The sequence below is a fragment of the Marmota monax genome, unplaced genomic scaffold (genome assembly GCF_021218885.2).
Source record: "Marmota monax isolate L192 unplaced genomic scaffold, Marmota_monax_Labrador192_F-V1.1 WCK01_AAM20220418_F8-fsc00020, whole genome shotgun sequence".
Lineage (NCBI taxonomy): Eukaryota > Metazoa > Chordata > Mammalia > Rodentia > Sciuridae > Marmota > Marmota monax.
The window spans coordinates 12,112,852-12,133,868 of record NW_026692912.1 but is presented as its reverse complement, the minus strand read 5'-3'; the positions used below and the strand labels follow the sequence as shown (position 1 = coordinate 12,133,868).

General features: G+C 35.2%; 1 long non-coding RNA gene across 1 annotated transcript in view; it reads left to right on the top strand.

The window, feature by feature from the left end:
* The first annotated feature begins 1,444 nt into the window (after positions 1-1,444).
* Positions 1,445-21,017, top strand: part of LOC131424434 (uncharacterized) — a 51,548-nt gene continuing 31,975 nt past the window's right edge. The window contains exon 1 of the long non-coding RNA XR_009227427.1: positions 1,445-1,573. This is a non-coding gene — a long non-coding RNA (uncharacterized LOC131424434). The remainder of the gene's footprint in view (positions 1,574-21,017) is intronic.

Below are 21,017 nucleotides of genomic sequence, written 5' to 3'. Positions count from 1 at the left end.
CCATATTAAGGACACCAAAACATACACATAGTGAAAAAAAGTGTTCTTAGCTTTATTTAACACAATTTTTACAGAACTTACATGCCATGGAGCTGTGTGTGATCCAGGGATAGATGGAATCTCAGGACTAAGGGGAAAGGCACAGAAATCATAAATGTAAGCAGACTGTAAAGATGAGTGATTTTACACAGTCCCATTTCAAAAGTGGAAAACTGAGACTCAGAGAAATGAAAATATCCAAGGTCAGACTAATTCTCTGAATTCCCATTTTAGGAATTGTCTTTCACACTGTGACAATTCCCAAGGGTTGCTGATGTCCATGTGTTATGTAGCTGACTACTCCATAAAACCAAACCCATTAAACCCTCAGGGATTGGCATGTTGAGTTTGGGTTTCTAAAAAAGAGTCTAAAAAGTTTAAAGTCATGAGGCTGGTATGCAACAATCCCACAACATAGAAAATGCCAGAGAACATGCTAGAATAATGCTTTTCACAAAGTCCTATAGCTCTTTTATTCACTAAAAACTTTTCATTTCTGTGAGACAAGTTGGTAGCAATTATCAATCACCAGTGACCTTTTCTCACATGGATTTAGAGATGAGCAAGTGAGAAGTTGTGGCATGTGGCTGACCTCACTACCCAAACCACCCCTTTTCCTCCTCAGCTTATCTACTGCATATCCCCCACATCCACATAATTCCATCTTCTGGCTTGTTAATTTTGTTGTGAGTTTTGATCATAAATCTTTAAATACCCTCCAAGATCAGCCCATAAAAGGCAATTAGATGTTTAATTTGCAGCCAAAGTATAGCTATTTTTGCAGGATTTGGCTGTTGAGCACGGGACATTTTGAGATATAGGATTAAGATAACAATGAAATAATCTTTACATGCTCAATTACTTCATGTGATGCTTAGGTTGGCTCCTACTACCTTCCACTGTTCTTTCTTTTGATGACTAACTTAGCTCCCAAAGATATATGTTCAGCCCCATGCAGGGAACTTTAGTTCAAAGGAATGTTACTTCAATCATTTGCAAGACTGAACATAAAGCTAGTTTCACTGGGATCCACCTCAGATGTGTCTCACTTTTAGTAATGGAGTTTCTCCTCCATTTTGTGATTGCTTATTCACCTTATATTTTGGTTTCAGTTAGTCCATCTCTTTTTTTCCCTATTTGCCTGGGTCCCAGGTTAGAAAACATGTTGGGCAGTGATTGATTATGACTCCTGTGGTTTGGATGTGGTGTCCCCCGAAAGCTCAAGTGTGAGAAAATGCAAGAAGATTTGGAGGAAAAAGTATTGGATTCTAGCCTTCACTTTTCAGTGAATTAGTCCCCTGATAGGAATTAACTGAGTGGTAACTGAAGTGGTAGGTTATGGCTGAAGGAGGTGGGAATTTGAGGAATGACACTGGGGTAAACATTTGTATCTGGCAGGTGGAAACCTCTTTCTCTGCTTCTGATCCTCATGTGAGCTGCTTCCCTCTGCCACACTCCTCTGCCATGATGTTCAGCCTCACCTTGAGCCTTTAGGAATGAAGTTTGCTATCTATGGATTGAGACTTCTGAAAAGGTGAGCCCTCAAATAAACTTTTTCTCCCCTAAAATTGTTCTGGTCAGATATTTTAGTCACAGCAGCAAAAAAACTAACCTAAAACAATGACCTTGAAACCAGACATTTGGATTTGAATTATATGCCAATACTAACTAACAGTATGACTTACCTAGACTTATTTATTTATTTTTCTTTTTTGAAAAACGTGGACGATTCTATTTACACCATAAAAATGAAAAATCACTAATGTGTCTGAAATGCCTGGTATTTAGAATGAGATTTACTTATTCTATTATTATCCTAGGTCTTTCATAATTGAAAATGTGTTTATTCTTGTATTCCTTCTATTCTTCACTATCATACCCCCCTCTATTTTTTGGTATGTGTCTACCACCTCTACGTCAATATCGCAGGTGCCCTACCATCACAGGTTCTATGGAAGTAGGTTTATTTATTCTCCATACTTCTTGAGATTTGTTTTCAATTTCCTTCCAGTGGCATAAATGTGTACTACTGATACCACTGAGTATGTCTACATTTTTAATCCTAAAACCATCTAATCTTCTCTCTGTAGCAAGCATTTGGCTACTATTCTTACACTTGATGTTTAATATGCACCAACAAAGCCATATACCATTGTCTGAGTTCACAAAAATTTTGAAATTGGTAGTCTCATAAACCCATATCAAGATTTTCAAAAGTGAATAAATACATTATCTTCCATCTATTTCCTTTAGATATTTCAATTGGTAAAATATATGTATAGTCTATAAATTCCTCAGCAATTGAATTCAACTTGATGATTCTCTCATAATCATGGTCAGGGACCAGACAACACACAAGTCATTTGAACAAGCTTTGAAATAATAAATAAGTAAAATATATGAACTTCAGTGATGATGGAAATATCAATTAGGTATCCTATCATTTATTTGCTTTTCATTTATTTCATAAATATTTGAGTACCTCATCTGAGTGAGATTCCATGATGGTTGATGAGGAGTGCATGAAAATGGGCCTCATAATTAACAAAACTTTCATTTTGGTGAAGGAGACAAGATCATATGGTTAGAAAATCCAATTGTTAAATAGAAGATGAAGAATATCCAAGATGTAAAAGTAATTAATCTGAGAATTTCAACTTAAACATTGCCATTCTGATGGAAAGAAGTCAAGGGTAAAACAAGAGAAATTAAGTCAGTAAGTCTCTTAAATCTCACAGAATTTAGATGACATGAGACACAGCAGAATTAAAAAGTTAATTATTAATTGATAACATGATAGAAGAAAGAAGAATGATTCAATATTTTGACCCAGGACCTTATGATGGAAAGACTCAATGTTTTTGTGATTGAGGTCAATATCATGAAGGCATTGCTCTCCAGAGGAAACTGATGTATAACTGGTATTGTTCTAAGCATTAGAACTATGGAAAGAAATCAGTGAAAAGAAGATGAAAAATCAGGTGAAACAGAAATGAGTTAGAGGAATCATAGAGGTAAGAGGAATAGCAGTAGTCAATAATAGTCTTCATAAGATAGAAATAAGATGCTTTGAGAAGAGCAGACAATTTTAAGAATAAAGGACAGCTCAGCAAGGTAATATAAAAAAGTAAGTCAAATTACAAACTAAATTTTGTTATTTAGGAAATAAATGTATTATTACCAAAACTTTATTCACACTGCCTGAAACCAATATTTAGATTAATGCTATGAAAGCCATCTGAGATGTGGTATAAGCTAAAAATACAAATTATCTCAATAAATATTAGGAAGAAAAGAACCATAGACTCTAAAGAAAAATCAGACATATTTTGAAAAACAAACTAGCCTTTGAAATAGATGTGAAAAGATGGACATATTGTTTTATAAACTATTTTTTGGTGTGCCTTGGGATAAAACTTCCTTGAAGACTGGAGGTTGTCATTTTACATTGGTCACTCTTCTTCTACCCTTCCACTCTTGGGAAGACCAGTCACTTATGATACTTTTTTTTTTGACATTTGTGAAATGCCATTTTATAAAAAATATTTAAAACATCTAAAATTGCTCATAATGCTATGCATAAAAAAGCAAGCTACAGAACTATACATCTGTTCCTCTATATATGAATATATGTATTATGTGTACTTTTTAAATTTTTTTCTAATTAGTTATACATGTCAGCAGAAAGCATCTTGGTTCATTGTACACAAATAGAGCTCAATGTGACTTCTTAACCATTGAACTGAGACTGTGATATTTGAGCCACTGAATATGACACTGAGCAATGTTTGAATGCAAGTATGAAATCTCTGCACATATATTTCAACAACTGGGGTCCTAAAATATTATTGGCTTTCATCCTTACCACTCTCCTTAAGCGGCTCTCCTAATGAAGAACCCCACTCTCATAAAGACTTGGGAAAGACCAAGGTTTGGGGAAATCTGGTTTCCCTGCCACACTTTAACTCTCTGCACGATTTTACATATGCAATCACATTTCTCTCCTTGATTCATTCCCTTGGCTTCTCTGCTGGAACATAATACACTCCCCATTCCTTCTATAGTCACTGACTTCTCAGTCTCCTTTGCTAACTCTCTTCATCCCTCTGATTAATTAAAATGATTGTATTTTCAGGATTACTATTAAAGCTTAATAATTTTAGTTCATGTTTAACTCAAACCATGTTTCCTCAAACTGAATATCTTGAAACAATTTTTGACTCCTCTCATTATTTCAATCCCATTTGTAATCTTCTAGTTAATTTTCTTCACCTAATGTTCAAAGAACATCCAGAATTTGGTCAGGTCTCCCCAACTCCACGGCTAGAATAATGGTCCTAGCCACGATTTCTTCTTATTTGGACTATAACCATAACCTGCTGCCTGCTTTCCTTCCTTACTCCCTAAACAGCCCACTCCAATATGTCAATTCTAAACATAGAACCCAGATTAATCCTATTAAAATGCAATTCATAAAATGTCCCTCCTCTGCTCGTATTCTTCCAACAATTGAATCCCCATCTTAAAGAATACCATGTTCTACAAGGTCTCACATGGCATGAGATTCAAAATCTCTAATCCCAGTCAATTCTCCTCCCTAGTCACAGTGCCCTCTTTGTTGTTTATTAAACATATAGTCACACATGCATTTTAATACCTTGAACTTGTTTCCTTTGTTTAATTATTCTTCTCTCAGTTATGTAACATTTACTTCCACAGTGTATTTGCTTAAATGTCACCTTCTCTTTGGGCCTACCTCTGTCACCATACTTTAAACTTTGTTCTTCACTACCTAACATTTTTATTTTCTATTTTTGTCTTATGCCATATATTACCTTCAATATACTACTGTCTTTGATTCTCTTCATACTGTGCTTTCCCAATGAAACACACATTTCATAAGTGTAAAATCTTTATGGGTTTGTTTTTTTATTGGTAGAAATTTATTTCCACTACTAAAAATTCAATATAGAAGATATATATCAGAAACTTAATAAATTTGTATTTAATTAATGAATAAATGAGTGGAATATCTTAAGGCCAGAAGAAGACTAATAATAGAAATCACCTAGAGTCACTCCTTTACTTTTTACTAATGAAGAGTCTGAACTTTTGAGAAAAAAAAAAAAACTGACCTATAACAGAAATCTACTCTTCTAATGGTTTGGGCTATTATTTTTCTTGTTCTATCTATAGAGATGAGTACAATGTCTGATTTGGAGATGTTCTCAATGTCTTTTCTTTGGATAAATGTGTCCAGTATTCTTTTCACTGCACCATATTGCCAATCTTGTAATTTGGTGGAATAGTGGGAAGTGGATGAATGGAATTTCCCAAGTTTATTTTAATTGTAATATTCTATTGCTCAGGCAATCCTAAATGTGCTAGATGTTGCTATAACCATACCTCTCTGTGATTCCCCATATACTTACGGAGTGTTAGCCCAATAGGTGCACAAACACCCTGCAAAAGGAACATATAAAAATAATCTTCCTTTAGAATAATGAAATACATAATCTCTGAATAAAATCAGAGGATTATGCATCCCTACCTATCTGCCAGAGTCTTTACTAGAGTTGATATATTGTGAGATGACAGCATGACCAGTTTCATTTAGAACTCTTCATGGGAATGGGAGTCAGTGTCAGGGTGGTTTGTGTTGACTAATATACACAAGAAATATTTTATTTTTTGAAATTCTATATTTAATAATTTTTCCACATTGTCTTCTCTAGTTTTATCTTCTATGTAAAGAATAGACACTGTATTTTTCAATATATATTTTAAAATTTCTAATATTCTTTGTGTGATGAGGTGGAACACACCAGACAAACTATCTTCATGAAGTGTATGGCCCTGAAAGGGGAAATCTTTAATGAAATAATCACACCACAATATAACTAATCATAAATTGTAGTAGATATAATAAATGAATATTGCAGGTTTTCTTAGTAATATATGATTACCGTGGGGGTGGAAGATCATGGATAAGCCGCAGTTGAGCTGGAACACCAAAGATGAACTTTATTTAGCAGGTCTTTTGGAGAGTGAGGAGAGGAAGAGGATTCCAAACAGAGGTGAACATCCGTGTTAAGGGTTTTGGGAGGTGACACCTTGGTCCACAGAGTAATGAAAGATCAGTTTTGCTGGAGTAGAGAACAAAGAGAAGACATGGCTACATATGTTGTAAGACTTTGCTTTTAGTCTTTGAGAGTAAGAAGGAAAAGTTTGGGTACTCTAAACTCAATAGCATACATGAATTAACATATCTAGGCTTTTAGGTAGAAAGTGTCATAAAGAGGATGATGTTTTAGGGACTAAAATGAGAAACTGCTTTTGTACATTCATTTTTATTATATAGTTTAAGGGCCATTCTGAGTCTGTGCATTCTAGGTCTCCCTGCCTTGGTGTTTGTTAGGATGGCCAAAACATACACACATATTTTACTTTTATTTGCCTTCTATACGATCTCAGTTTAAGCAGGTTTCTCTGCTGCTATTTTCCAGAAAGCTATTCTAGCATATCAGGGTTTTTGTTATTGTCGTTGTTGTTGTTTGTTTGTTTTTAAATGAGTTCAATCTTAGTTTAGTTTGAGGTTTCAGTTGCAGTACAAGCCAGGTCTTGATTTGCCTGAACCAGTTTCTCTTCCCTGGGCAATATTAGCCTTGCCTAGATCTTCTCTTTAGATGAAATAGAGTTGATAGTTTCAATTTCACAAGAACTTATATTAGAAGCTATTTCTCTTTTAAATAATAACAGAATTCCAGGCAAAGATGGTCAGGCGCAAAGTTTCATAAAGCCATGAATGATAGGCTAGTACCGGAATTGATTCAAATGTTTAATTATTTGTTGAGAGAAGGTTGTCTGGAGGCTTCACACAAGAAGAGACTTTATTGATTTTATTATTCAGGGAAGGTAATAATTTTGATATATATAAAAAAAACAAAAAACAAAGACCAATTTCTCTGTTAAGCAATAATGACAAAATGTTTGTCAAAATATTGCTAGGGACTGAGAAACGAAGGGGCCAAAAAGCCCCTCTTCTTTATTTCATGTCATCAATCTTGTGGTCTCCAAACCTGCAGGGAATGTCACAATAATGTAGGTTGCATTCCAGATATTTTTGAAGTTGAGAAAAGATACACCAATTTCTTTTGTATTTATGTCAGTTTCAGACTAATGCCTTTGACTGACTGCACTGTAATAACAAACCCAGCAACTTCAGATATCAACCGATATTTTTAAAGAGTCTTGCAGTCATTTAGCATAGCAGATAATGGCCATCTGAGGTCCAAGGTAGCGAGGTCAGGCAGTAAAAAAAAAGATAAATATATTTCATATGTTGGGAATGAGCAAAAGCAGATGAAATTTCAAGGGGCATTAAGAATAGGTAAACCATAAAACAGTAAGGTAACAAATAAACCAAAGTATTCAGAAGCATCAGAATATAGGAAAGGGCATTCAATGAGTTGAATTTAGAAACCTGAATTTTAGGCCTATTCCCACTCCTAAACAATAATCTATTTTTGGTGAAAGAACCCTAGGCTTTGGGTTTTAGCTTCTGTATCTGTATGTGATTTTATACATGATCACAGTGGGAATAATAGTAAAGGGTTTCAGAGCCACGAGTAACATTGCCTAGAGGGAAATCAGAAGAAGGAATATAAAAGGAAACATATCTTCCAGAAATAAAAATAAATTAAGGAGAATGTAGAATGAAGGAATAGAAATGATGACCCATGAAAATAAATGAGGGTTTTTATAGGCATAAGTGGGGAGGAGATTTTTTTCTTTTTTAAAATATTTATTTTTTAGTTGTAGTTAGACACAATAGCTTTATTTTATTTATTTATCTTCATGTGGTGCTGAGAATCAAACCCAGGACCTCACACATGCTAGGCGAGTGCTCTACCACTGAGCCACAACTCCAGCCCCTCAGGAGTTTTTTCTTAATGAACTTGTTTTAAGATTGGAGTCATTCATGTAAGAATCTCTAATTCTAGGATTAAAGTAAATACAATCTCAAAATACTAAGTCTACAGAGTGAATTTAGTTGTGTAAGAATTTAGGTTGTTAACACATTGACGAAAAATCATTTACGGATTTTTTTTTTTAACCATAAGATTTATTTTTATTTTAAAAAATGCTCAGAGAATAACAACTATCAATGCCTTAAGTTTTATTTATCTGCCCCTCCTTGCAAAAAATAAAAAATGAATCAAATTTGGAAATTGTGTAAGCTGTCCCCCATATCTATTGAACATTCAATATAGGCCAATATGCCAAAATCTCGTCCTATGTAATCCTGAGACAAGTATTAAAATTCTCACTTTATACAACTATAGGTGAAGTGCCAAGACATTAAGCTTGTGATACAGTTGAGATGCCAACAAATATGATAAGAAATAAATGCACTGCTGCTTCATGAGCTAGGAATTACCTCCAAAGTATTTTGCCCCTCTAATTGGTCTGCACTCATTCTAGAATCACTAACTACTTCAGGCATGGAATTGGTATGTCTTCAGTGAATGATATGTATCCCAAAATTACTGAGGTGATAGAGAAATGTTAAGGGAACTGTATCTTTTATGCTGAGCAGATTGATTTCTTAAACAGCTTTTCCTGAAATAACTTTCTTGTGAAATTTATAGGAAAGAGATATTGGAGAGACCACTGAGCCATATCCCAGCCCTTTTTATATTTTATTTTGAGATAGGGTCTCACTAAGTAGCTAAGGATGGCTTTAAACTCGTGATCCTCCTGCCTTGCTTTCCAAGCTGCTGGGATTACAGGTGTGTGACACAGCACTAGGCTTCCAGGGATCTCTTGATTTGGAATGTGGGCTGGGTAATATTTATAAATGGGATGGGTTCTGTGGTGGAGGGAGTGATCTCTTCCTTACCAGCCCATCAGCCAGACTAAGGTGTCCATGCTTATGTGCTAGTTTCAGCCATCTGATGAGGTACATATTATGGCTGCCCTCCTTTCTGAGTAAGTCTAGTAGTTCCAGGCCACATTTGTACGTGGGCATCCCTCAAACTCTTATTGAACCCAGAGAGTTACCTTCTTTAATTTTTTAATAATGAAGGCACAGAAGTTTATGCTTTGAAAACTGAGCTACATCTATCCCTTTCAGTATGAAAGAAATCTCAGAGATGTCTCCATATATTATCAGCTCAAAAAGTAGACTATTCAGTTTCACTTAATCAATTGGAGTAAACTAGGACTTTCAGTCACATGATTTAAGAATGTTTGACTCACTTAGGAAGGTATGTTTCTCATACTTCAGTTTTCTGTAGGTTGTATGAGATGATGTTTTCTGTTAGGGTCTCTCAGCTCACTTCCTGAGACTGTCAGCTTTAATCACTTGTGACTAGGCAGGTGAGGATGGTTTAGTCATTTCTCCAGGGCATCAGAATCTGTTTCTGCACTCCAAGGACTAGAGTATATTTCTTTCCAGGGCTTCTCCTCCCTCCAAACTGTCTAGAAATCACCATAGTGGTACTGATACATTACAGAGAGGTGTCTGGCTCTGTTTACTCATTCTTCAGCAGGGTGACAATGCCCAAGAATTGAAAAACAATTTTCCCATTACCATTGCACACTGATATGACATCAGGGCTTATGGTAGGTAATGGCTTAAAGGAGGAAGGCATAGAAATAAAGAAAATCATAATAATAAGGGCTCATAAGCTTTGGGAGAATGTAAACAGTGTGAATTATTAAACTGTCAAGTTGTCGGGACAGAGACAAACTCAAGTCTGGAGCTAAATCCCTCTGTGGCCCTAGCCCTGGCAGTGCAGAGCACAGAAGGAAGGGTGGAAAAAAGATTTTAAAATTCAAATGCCTCTTGTCCTGATTGTGAGTTTCTATTGTCATTCCCCAAGAGCCAGATAGCTAGTCTGTCTCTTTCAGTCATAGGTGTATTTACTTATTCTCAGAGTAGTCCTTTGGGAGAAAAAGAACTAAACAAGATTGGAATTATGTTCTGGAAGAGAGGAGGAAGAAAGGAAGATATCGTGGCAGTGTAGAAAGTTAAAAAAATAACATCCTTTTCTTTCTTTCTTTTTCATTTTCTGTTTTGGCTTCTACAGAACAAGAAGTGTTTACTTAAATACACATGAGTTCATAACATATAGTCTCATAATAACATCTATCATTATGTTTTATAAAATGCAGTTTGGAAACTAAGACTTAGCCATAGTGTGTGGCTTACTTAAGTTCTCATGACATCTTATTCTATAAGTAGTGCATGGGCACACACACATGAATGATCTCTGTCTCTGTCTCTCTTTTTCTGTCTCTCTCTCTCTCTCTCTCTCTCTCTCTCTCTCTCTCTCTCTCTTTCTCATACACACACACACACACACACACACACACACACACACACACACCTAAAGCCTGTAAAACTTCCTTGGTGAATATATAGCCATATTCTGAATCATACAAGAGCATAATGGGATACAGGTCGGAGCTTACCAGCCACCTTCTCCCATGAGAGAAGCCCCCATGAAAAGTCTTGGTGATTTGAGGAATTAATGTGTCAGAGCTGGAATACCTGTTGTGTATCTGGATCATCTTGTGAGAGTTCTTGGAAAACTGTCTCCTCCCTAAAAAATAAGACAGAGAAAGACAGGCATGTGGGGAGGACATCATTTTTTTTTTTTTCAGATTGACACCAAGACCTTGCAATATCATCTTTACATATTGTTTAAAACTTACCAAGAATAATGGTTTTTCTGAACTTGGTGACAGTTCATATATGAGTGTCCTCTATTCTTTACCTGACCGATTGGTAAAACCAAAGTGAATGAATGAATGAATCAGTTGATGTTTTGAAATTTCCACATTTAAGGACTGTGTCTCATGTGAGCAAAAATACCACAATGATATATAAACCAATAATTTAGCATCACAGCTTTTTAAATTAAATTTCTCAAAGCTATTTTTAAAAGGAAGGCACATCACCTGCTTGTTTATTTTATTTTCCACAACATCCCCCATGTTAATGCAGTAAACCTGAGGGCAAATTTTACATTTGATCTGAACTTCCATCCAACCAACACATGAACCTTGAGTCTTGAAGTTGTAATAGGTTCTGGCGACTTTGTGTTTATGGGTCTGATTTTCTATATTTCTCTTCAGAGTTTTCATCGAAGCAGATTTGCCAGGATAATCAGATCATCCCCCTTTTTATTCTTTGATTGTTTGCTGTACATAGCTTTTCATCCCTGTGTTATCATTTTTTGGTAGAAATGTAATTACCTGTCTTGTATTATTGTCAAAATGTAATCAAGAAAGTTTGATCCAGAAAAAGGGAGAATTCACCCTCAGTTTTGTCATGAAGATTTTCTTTTTAAAAATAATGTGCTTCCTTCCTTTATCTTTGTTTCCTTGTCTCTATCAATTGAGTTTATCTTTCCTTTTTTTTTTTTTTTGCTCTTATCTCTTTTTTTTTCTTATCTGATCTTTTCTGTTTATTCTGATTTGTCTTGGTGTTTTCTTTCATTGTCTTCTGCATAAGAATTAAGAATTATAACTAGCTATTTACTTGTCTATCTCCTCTGTTAGATTTCAGAGCCTTTAAAAGCCAAAATTTAGTATATCCCTAAAAAATCAAGATTGACACCTTTCAATCATTAGTTTCCAGTAAGAACTGATTAACTAAAAGGCATCCCTCAATGTCAAATTGAATAAGTGCTTCTGATAGTATATGCACTTTTATGAGCTTTAGTCCATTTATGCCAAATTATTTTCAGTTCACTGCATGATATAAAATGGCAAATATGCATATATATACAATATATATTCATATATGTGATCATACATACATACATATATGTGTAATATTATACAACATTTGCACTTATATATGTCATATACATTAAAGAATAACATATACATTAAAGTATATGTTTAATTTTAAGTATATCTTTATATATATATATATATATATATATGTATATTTATTTATATTAAAACTGATTTATAGCTGTTACAGTTAGAAACCTGCTTAGTTCACATAGCCATATGAACTTTCATCACCATTAGTTTTCTTTATCTCCCACAACAATATATAAACTTCCTGTGACTATAGGTGTCGAAGGGGATAGTGGTGGTTGTGTTTGCTCACAAAAGTCAGCCCATAATCCATCATTGTGTTTAACCTATGGAGGGCTTTCATGGAATATTGGTAAAAGGAATGATTTTCTTGCTAAAATACCAATGCTTGTGAACAGATTGCTTTCCAGTCTATCTACAAACACATATTAGACTAAATGCTAACTTGTTAATTTGCCTGAATCTCGTTCATTTGCCTTTGGATAAAAAGTCTTGTATGAACAAAAAAATATTTAGTTTCTAAAAATTGTGCATAAATTTATACACATCTATGGAAGTGCGTAATGCACTTGATTATCCATTGTTAGGTGCATCTTTTTTTAAAAAAAAGAATTAAGAATTATTAGATTAGGCAATATGAGTGGGAGTGGTTTATTAATCCTTAATTCTCTATAAAAGAGCAAATGTAGTTATTATTTTATATGAGGTCAAGTGATTAAAATTGTCTAAAATGTTCCTGGGATAATTAGACCTGAGTTTCTAGGACTCATACATGAAACATTCCCAAATGAAAGTGCTCTATGAGACTTTACCACCTATTATTCAGACTTGAATCCTTCACCCTTCACAAAAATGTTGATGCCTAGCACATACAAGTAGGCAGACTTGATTCTTAGGAGCATACAGATATCATCACTGGGGGTTCTGAACAATGACTGATCACATCACTTCTGCTAATCAAGCTCACTTAATTCAAAGACTATGACTGATTCAGTTCAAATCACCAAAGATCCTAAAAGGAAGCACCACAGAATAAAATTTCAAACCATAATAATGTGGCCTTCTAATTCAGAGGGTCAAAACAAAGTAGGAGAAATAGAAAGTGAGGGGAAATATTGTACATGAGCATGTAACTAACTGAAGGAATCAATGAAATGAAATAATCCAACCGATACACACCTTGAAATTGCTGAAGATCAGCAAAGAAATGAACCTTGAAAAAGCAAATAACAAATTGCACTTAACCTTCCTTGATGTAAGAATCTGTTCTGTATAAGGATGCCATCCTCCCAACATTATGCCATTAGTAGGTTGAGGTGTAGACAGCCTGAATTAAAGTTCAAACACACAATCAGAAAAAGATGAGTAATTGTAGCATTTTAAAATACTTTGTTGATAATTGAATAAATACAGTTGGTCTTGTTTCTTTCAAAGTCTTGATGGAGTGAGGACCAGTGCAGAAAAAAAAATGTATTTAGAATAAAAGAGAGAAAAAAAATCGGGGAGAGAAAAAAGAAAAAAAAATACTACTCTTATAAAACAAACATGGGACATTTGGGGTGTCCTACATATCTCTTCTGTTTATACTTTGAAACATCCTCATGAAATTGTTTTATTTTTCATATTTTATAAAAGAGAAAGACACAGAGAAGTTTCCACTATAGGACTGTGGGAACTGGTAAATATAAGTAGAATATAGTATTGAATCTGAGAGGGAAAAAAAAAGCATGAGTAGGTATAGAAAGGGACCTGACTTCCAAAAGAAAGCTGTAGAAAACAAAATTTCTCATGTAAATGGACACCAAGATTCTTATTTTACTACAGCGAACATTTCAATAATTAAGTCACCTAAAACATATTTCAAAAGCTCCATTCCTCAACTATGAGGATAACAAGACAAATCAAACAATTCTGTATAAATCAGAACATAGATTTCAAATTGCTTTTCCACTAGTTGAATCCAGACCACTGTGGCCTGCTTACTGCTTCTAAAAACTGGGACGCATAAATGAAAAATGTAATTACTGGATTTTCTAGAGGACCTAAAATACTGGTTCCATGTGCCCACCTGGTAACAATTGCCTGGGTAGGAATATTTGACCCAATCAGATGGAGCGTACACCCTCTGTTTGTCACTATCTCTACAAACCTGGAAACATTTATCTTACTTGCATGGCTCCTATATTTTGAGTTTGTGACCACTGGCTCAGAAATACACCTTTCAGGACTTGTGAGGATGTTTGAAAACCTGTGCATAATGTCCTGTAACAGGCATTGACTGACAGGTGAGTAAAGATGTTGAAGATACAACATATTCTCCCAGGATTCAGAGTCCACCAGGATAGACTGAATGATGAAAAATATGAAATATAGAGGAGCTAGTGAAAAGTGCTATGGAACTACAGAGAAGAGAAAAATCAGTTTTGATTTTTACTTTGTTTTGTTTTGGGGGAAGTAGGGAAGCATCATTTGAACTAGGTCTTTTTTTATTGATTTAAAAAAATAAATGACAGTGGACTGCATCACAATTCTTATACTATATACCACAATTTTTCATATCTCTGTATATAAAATATGTTGACAGCCAATTCGTGTCTTCATACATGTACTTTGGACAATGATGTCCATCACATTCTACCATCCTTTCTCATCCCCTGCCCCCTCCCTTTCCCTCCTTCCCCTCTTCCCTATCTAGAACTCATCTATTCCTCCCATGCTCCCCCTCTCTACCCCACTATGAGTCATCCTCCTTATATCAGAGAAAACATTCCACATTTGTTTTTGGGGGGAATGGCTAACTTCACTTAGCATTATCTTCTCCAATGCCATCCATTTACCTGCAAATGCCATGATTGTATTCTCTTTTATTGCTGAGTATATATGCCATATTTTTTATCCATTCATCCACTGAAGGGCATCTAGGTTGGCTCCACAGTTTAGCTATTGTGAATTGTGCTGCTATAAACATTGATGTGGTCTTAAAGGAAGAGCAGAGTTTTCCAAGTTGCAGATTGGAAAGTTATTCCAAGAAAGAAAGAGAAAACACAAGGCATATAAAATATATAATATGTATATGAAAATATATAGCATATATAGCATGTACAGACATGAAAAAATATAGCATGTTGAAGATGGAAATATACTTTAATGTTTCTAGAATATTAAGTAAAAATCGAGAGGGAGAATTTGTTACAAACAAGTCAATAAATGAAGGTGGAACAAAGATTTCAAAAGATGCAAATAGTAAAGTCCATACTAACTCATTTGACATCATTCTATGTGTAGTGGTAGCCATTGGAAGGGTTTGGGGAGGGAGCTAATTGATTTAAATGATGTACTAGAAGTCATTTGAAATTAAGAGAAGGAAATGAGAGGTAAGTATGAGAGTATGAGTCTACCAAAGTTAGTGATGATGAAGTCAGAGAACACAGATTGAAAAGTCATTTTTTTCAATTTAATTTAACATCAGATTCATTTTATTTAGCATTGATCAGTTCAATGCAACATTTGTTAATCACATCGTATGTGTAAGTAATCATAGTGGATACTATTAGTAGAATTCTGGGCCACACCTGCCAACATGTTGTTGAGACTCTAGTATAAAAATAAATGAAAACAATAGACATAGTAGAGAATGAAAAACAAGAAAGGTTTACAAAGAAGTCTGCTTTAAAAAAAATAAATACTATTGAGGTTCTTTTAAGTAATAATACCTATCTCTAATTTCATTGATAATCAAGTCTTAAAATAAAAGTGATAAAAGACTGCATGTTGGTTTAATTGGCACTAGAACCAAACTGGAAATGCAACCACAGGTATATCCTGGGATTGTTCCCAGAACTTCTGTTCATTCAGTCTTCTCTGCCACAATTTTCCTTATCTCCAGTCCTTTGCTCCAACCAGAAATGCATGTGACTGTGACTTTATAACCGAGGAGGGCCCCTAGCATCCAGTTCCCTCACACCTGGTGACGGTAAGTTACCTGATGACTTATGTATAGATGATTGCATGATTTCACAGCCACTTTTCTTTTATGCTGTATTTTATTGTCCAATATTATAATAATGCAATGTTTTACTAAGATTAAAGACTCAACTCGGAGAGCAATGTCTTCTTATCTTGAGAACTTTGGCTGATTATAGGGAGACAATGTGCAGGGGAAGAAAAAAGAAAAGAAAAAGTTGTTTTGATTTTTCATATTTGGCCTGAATTTTTTGATTAGTTTATCAGACACATTTCTCAGATCCCTGCCCTTGCAGTGTTTTTCTTGAAACCTCTTTGCTTTTGAAAGAAGTACTTTAGGGAAACGAGGACTGGACATGTGGGATGAAAACTTGTGCATCAGTCAAAAAATTTTAGTCCTCTCTTGCCTAGACCTTTGGATAAAAAAATAATTGAACTGATATTGACTTTCTATCTCCTAGTACAGGGTGATATGGGTGTTAGAAGCCCTGAATATGGTCAGCTTTATGGTGCCAACCAGTCCCAAGGTGGAAATTTCCTCAGTTGTTAGCTGAGGAGACGAGATGACCTGAAAGGCAACTCTGAGCTCATGGATTAGAGTAATTTAAGACTCACAAGTCATGTGATGCCAAACAAAATTGATGATTCCCAGGTCATTTTTAACAGATATATATATATTGAGGATTCATTCTGACATAATTATAAAAGCATGGAATATAATTTACTTCATTCATTCCCTAATATTTGCACTTTCTCTCCTCTCCTCCCTCCCCCTGTTCCCTTCACTCTAGTCTGATGATTGTTTTGCTTTTTACTTTTACTTTTTTGTTGTTGTTGTTTTGTTTTATTTTATATTTAGTGTCTTGTGGGAAGACATTGCTGTTCAAAAGATCTGTTTAGAAATGATTTCCCAGTCACCTATGTTGAATTTACTCTTATTTCTATGTTAGATTAATCATTTTTTTCTTTTAAAATGTATTTATTTTTGGAACTAAAGACATTAGATTGTCTCACTTTATATTTTCTTATGATCAATGCAATTAAGTGTAAAGATTTATGGATCCATTCCTTTCTGCCTCAGTTTTCTCTTTTGTAAAATGAATTTAATGGAGTTGGTATAATTATTGAATGGGTTATTTTATGAAAAAGTCTAGAGCAGTGTCTATCACATAGTATGTACTTATTTACTACTATAGTTTTTGCACCAAAGTATAAAATTCCCATAGAATAGAGGATTTAAAGTGGGCCAGTTCCATGCACCAGATGTGAGATGCAGGTAGGTGATGGGCATGGGTACTGCAATATGAAATTGTTGGTAGTCAAACTGGGAGTTTGAATGGTGATTCTTCAGGGTGGTGTAGATTTGATAATGTTAATAAAAGAAATTTAAAATGAGGAATAAAATTTTGGTTGAATAAAAACCTTAATGTGAAGTTAAAAAGACCCTTGGCCATGCCTGCATTTCCAGAGTGTTCTAGCAGTGCAGATAAGCACTACGCAAGGAGCAGGGCCTGAACTGGAAGATCAACAGTCCTGGATGACCAAAGACTTCCTCAGAATTTAGTTTGGAGAATGCCTTTCTGCCTTAACTTCAACTGTTCTTTCCATGCCAAATTAATTTCTCCTCCCAGTTCAATTTTAAGTTCATCTCCGGTCATGCAAATTTCTGACTAGTTCAAACAACCTAAATCTACTTTTTCTTCTTCAAATTTCAAAGAACACTCTGTAGAAGAAAATTCTGCACAAAATATATATTGCCATTTTCTTCATTGTGCAAATGTCTCTCCTAGTGAAAAACAGGAATAACCAGAGAACTGGATTTATATAAAGTTATATATATATATATATATATATATATATATATATATATATATATATATATTATATATATCAGTTATATATATGTGTATGTATATATATATACAGAATTATATATTTATCAGAAAAGACACAGAAATCTTAAGAAGTTAGTCCTGTCATTTAAAAAACCACAGAGCTTCAATTGAAATCTAAATGTCCGATACAAGAACTAGTTCAGTTTGTTGGAATATGTTGTGGTTTTATGAAAGTTGCCTAAGATTAGAATACACCTAAGTATTGTTAGCTAGAAACACAAATTCTTGGCTTGGACCTAGTTAGCCAGAGTACATATAAGAGAAGTCTTCTAGAACATTCAATAAAACACTGCTTTCAGGTGATTATTATTATCAAAAAGTTTGGAAATACTGGCTGAAGAGATAGAGAAGGAGAAAATGAAGAATATCCATGTACTGAAAGAGAACCAGATGTTTTTGATCTGTCTGGATGCATTTCCAAACAAGCAAAATGTGGGAACTAAATTATGTTTAAATCATAGCAGAAAGTATAATAACCCATTACTGTAAGGGAAAAACAAGAAGTCAGTCACACAGAGATGACCGAGGACATGTATGCCAGGCAATCTGGGAAGGGTAAATGCTCACCAAGGATTGGGGGTTGCCTGGATGTTTGTGATATGATCATCCAGTTCAGAAGACACAGTCCCTCGCTAGGGACATATAAGGCCTTAGGCATCAGGGGTACAACTGAAATGATGCTTCCAGAGAAGAAAATATAAAAAAATATGTCCCCGGGTAATTTACCAAGCTGATGATGGGGATTCAAGGGATGGGAGAAAGTCATTTTCAAGCCAATATTTCCCATTGCATAGCCACTGTGAGCTGTGTGAATCACTGAGCACATTTCAAGGAATGGCTGTCATGTGTCACTAACCGATTCTCACTGCAGATGGGCTCCAGGGTACTCAGGATCTATTTTGAGGAGGCTGCAAGCAGCGGAAGCCTGCTGGTTCCACTGTAAGGAAACCTCAGCCACCCTTGAAAATGTGGGGAAATAAAACCTTCATCCCAAGCACATTTTCTCCTTGTTATGATTCACATTGCCTACACTTCCTTTCCTCCATTCCCCATTCTCACCCTCCCTTCCCTGTGCCCCCTTTTCAAGAAACTTAATCATTTTTTCTTTCCTCTAAGTTTGTGGGAAAAGTATACAACTTGGAGTTTTATCCATGCCCTTGTAGAAGAGCGAAACAAGAGTGAGTTCACAAATCACAAGTTTTTGTCAGTCTAGAAGCATTCATAAAAGATCCCCAATACTTTCTCTCTTTTGCCATTTCCCAGCTGGATGTTGATACCCAGGGCTATCTTAGAAATCTTCTGTGGTGGTTGTCAAATCCTTCTGCAGACATGGGCCTTGTTGTAGTTGGCAGGATATTGGCACACAAAAACCATGGATGTTTGTGTCTTGATCCCAGAGACTTCTGAATGCATTCTCTTTCTTGGAAAAGAGAGTTTGTAGATGTGATTAAATAAAGAATCTTGAGATGCAAGGATGATCCTAGGTTCTTTGAGTGAGCCCAATGTAATCACAAAGGTTCTTAAAGAGGAAAGAATCTGAGAAGCAAGTGTAACAACAGAAACAGGTTGCAGCAAGATTGATATAGGTTCACAAATTAAGGAGTGAGACAGTCTTTACATCCTGGGAAAGGCTCATCAGTGACTTTAGATTTTCAAACTTGAGAACCAAAAGTTAATAAATTGGTGCTTTTTTAGAACATGAAGTTTATGTTGACTTGTTATATAAGCAATAAGAAACTAATACAGTCTTGGAATGACTGAGAAGAACAGCATCCTCAGCCCCACTGACAACACCACTCAATTGGACCCTTATGTAAGTGGGGAATAAGGTTGTTTTGTATGTCATCCAAAATATTACAGACTTTAGGGCACCACCAAGTTGAATGTTGTCCAATCTATTTTTATCTTCCCTTACTCTATTTCTCTATTTTCCTCAAACTGTGTTCATAGTGTTGGTTTCATTGTATTTTTGTATCCTCTTCCAATGCCTTTTGTGACAGTGTCAGCCTCAGAATAAGTTTTTCCAAAGCCTTTAAACAGTTACGCATTTTTTCCATGCAAAATAAATAAAGTGGATAAATATGGTAAAACAAATGGAACATTTCAAAAAGAAATTACCAAAAAGACGATTTTAAGACACAATCATCTGCAGTGCATCTGTTCAAATACCCTCACTACCATTTTTCTCTTTAAATCTTGACTTCCCCTTCTGGTGGCCCAGTTTTATCAGGCTCTGAGTAGTTTTCATTGGAAAAGAGTTTGAGATTCAACAAGACAATAGGATTTGTTTATTCGCCAATATCATCTTCCTAAGATTGTCCTGCTTTTATGCATATGGAAATAAATGAACTCAGTGCAGAAATCAGGATGTTTTTTCAAAAGAGCTTTACAATTGTTCTATCCAGTTTTCATGCCCCGTTTTTATACTACCTTCTGTGGTTATCTGTTTTAGTGAAGGAAGGTTGAAAGCAATATATGCCAAGGCTCTATGTAACAACAGTGTTGCAAAGATAGGAGGAGCCTGGGTATCTGAGTCTCCCAGGAATTGACTGGAGAAGTGTTATTTGATGCAAAACCCACTTTTGAATATTTGTGAGAGTGACAGCTAAACTTTCACATGCCAAGTCACCAAATTTTAGAGTTGTCTATTATAACAGTTATCCTGTTTCTTCCCCATGGAGATGGGAAAAAGGTTCAGAGGACTGCCCAGGGAGAGTTTTAGAGAACAATCGTGGACATAGGAGACATCTCCTCTCCTCACACACTGTTGCATCAAGTTAGGATAAACAAAAAACAGGCACAGGAAACTTATATCACTTACCATGATTCCTGGTGCACAGTACATCAGTACATAGAGAGATTTTTGATATTAGAAAATGTAGGCCACTGGGAAAAGAAGAGAAATAGTAAAGTGAAGACAACATCAGGTGTTCCTCATTCCTTGGCACAGATAAATACAAGGTAGGCACTACCAGATAAGAACTCAAATAAATATGGTGATTTATACTGTTTCCTGTTCAACCAAGAGATTTTCTGAGAGTGGTAGTGTTTAGGATTATAATTTAAAAACCAAGAACAAGAATGGAGTCTGCACCCAACAGCTCCATGGATGTGAATTGTTTGACTAATTAGCAGCATTATTCCAGTGAATGACTCAACAGTGAGTAGGAAGATTGGAGCCAGAAACAGAAAGCAAGACAAAAAAAATATGTAGGATCTAGGACTAGAAACAATCCATAGCAATAGCATTTGAAATTCAGAGAAAGACTCCCATCTCAA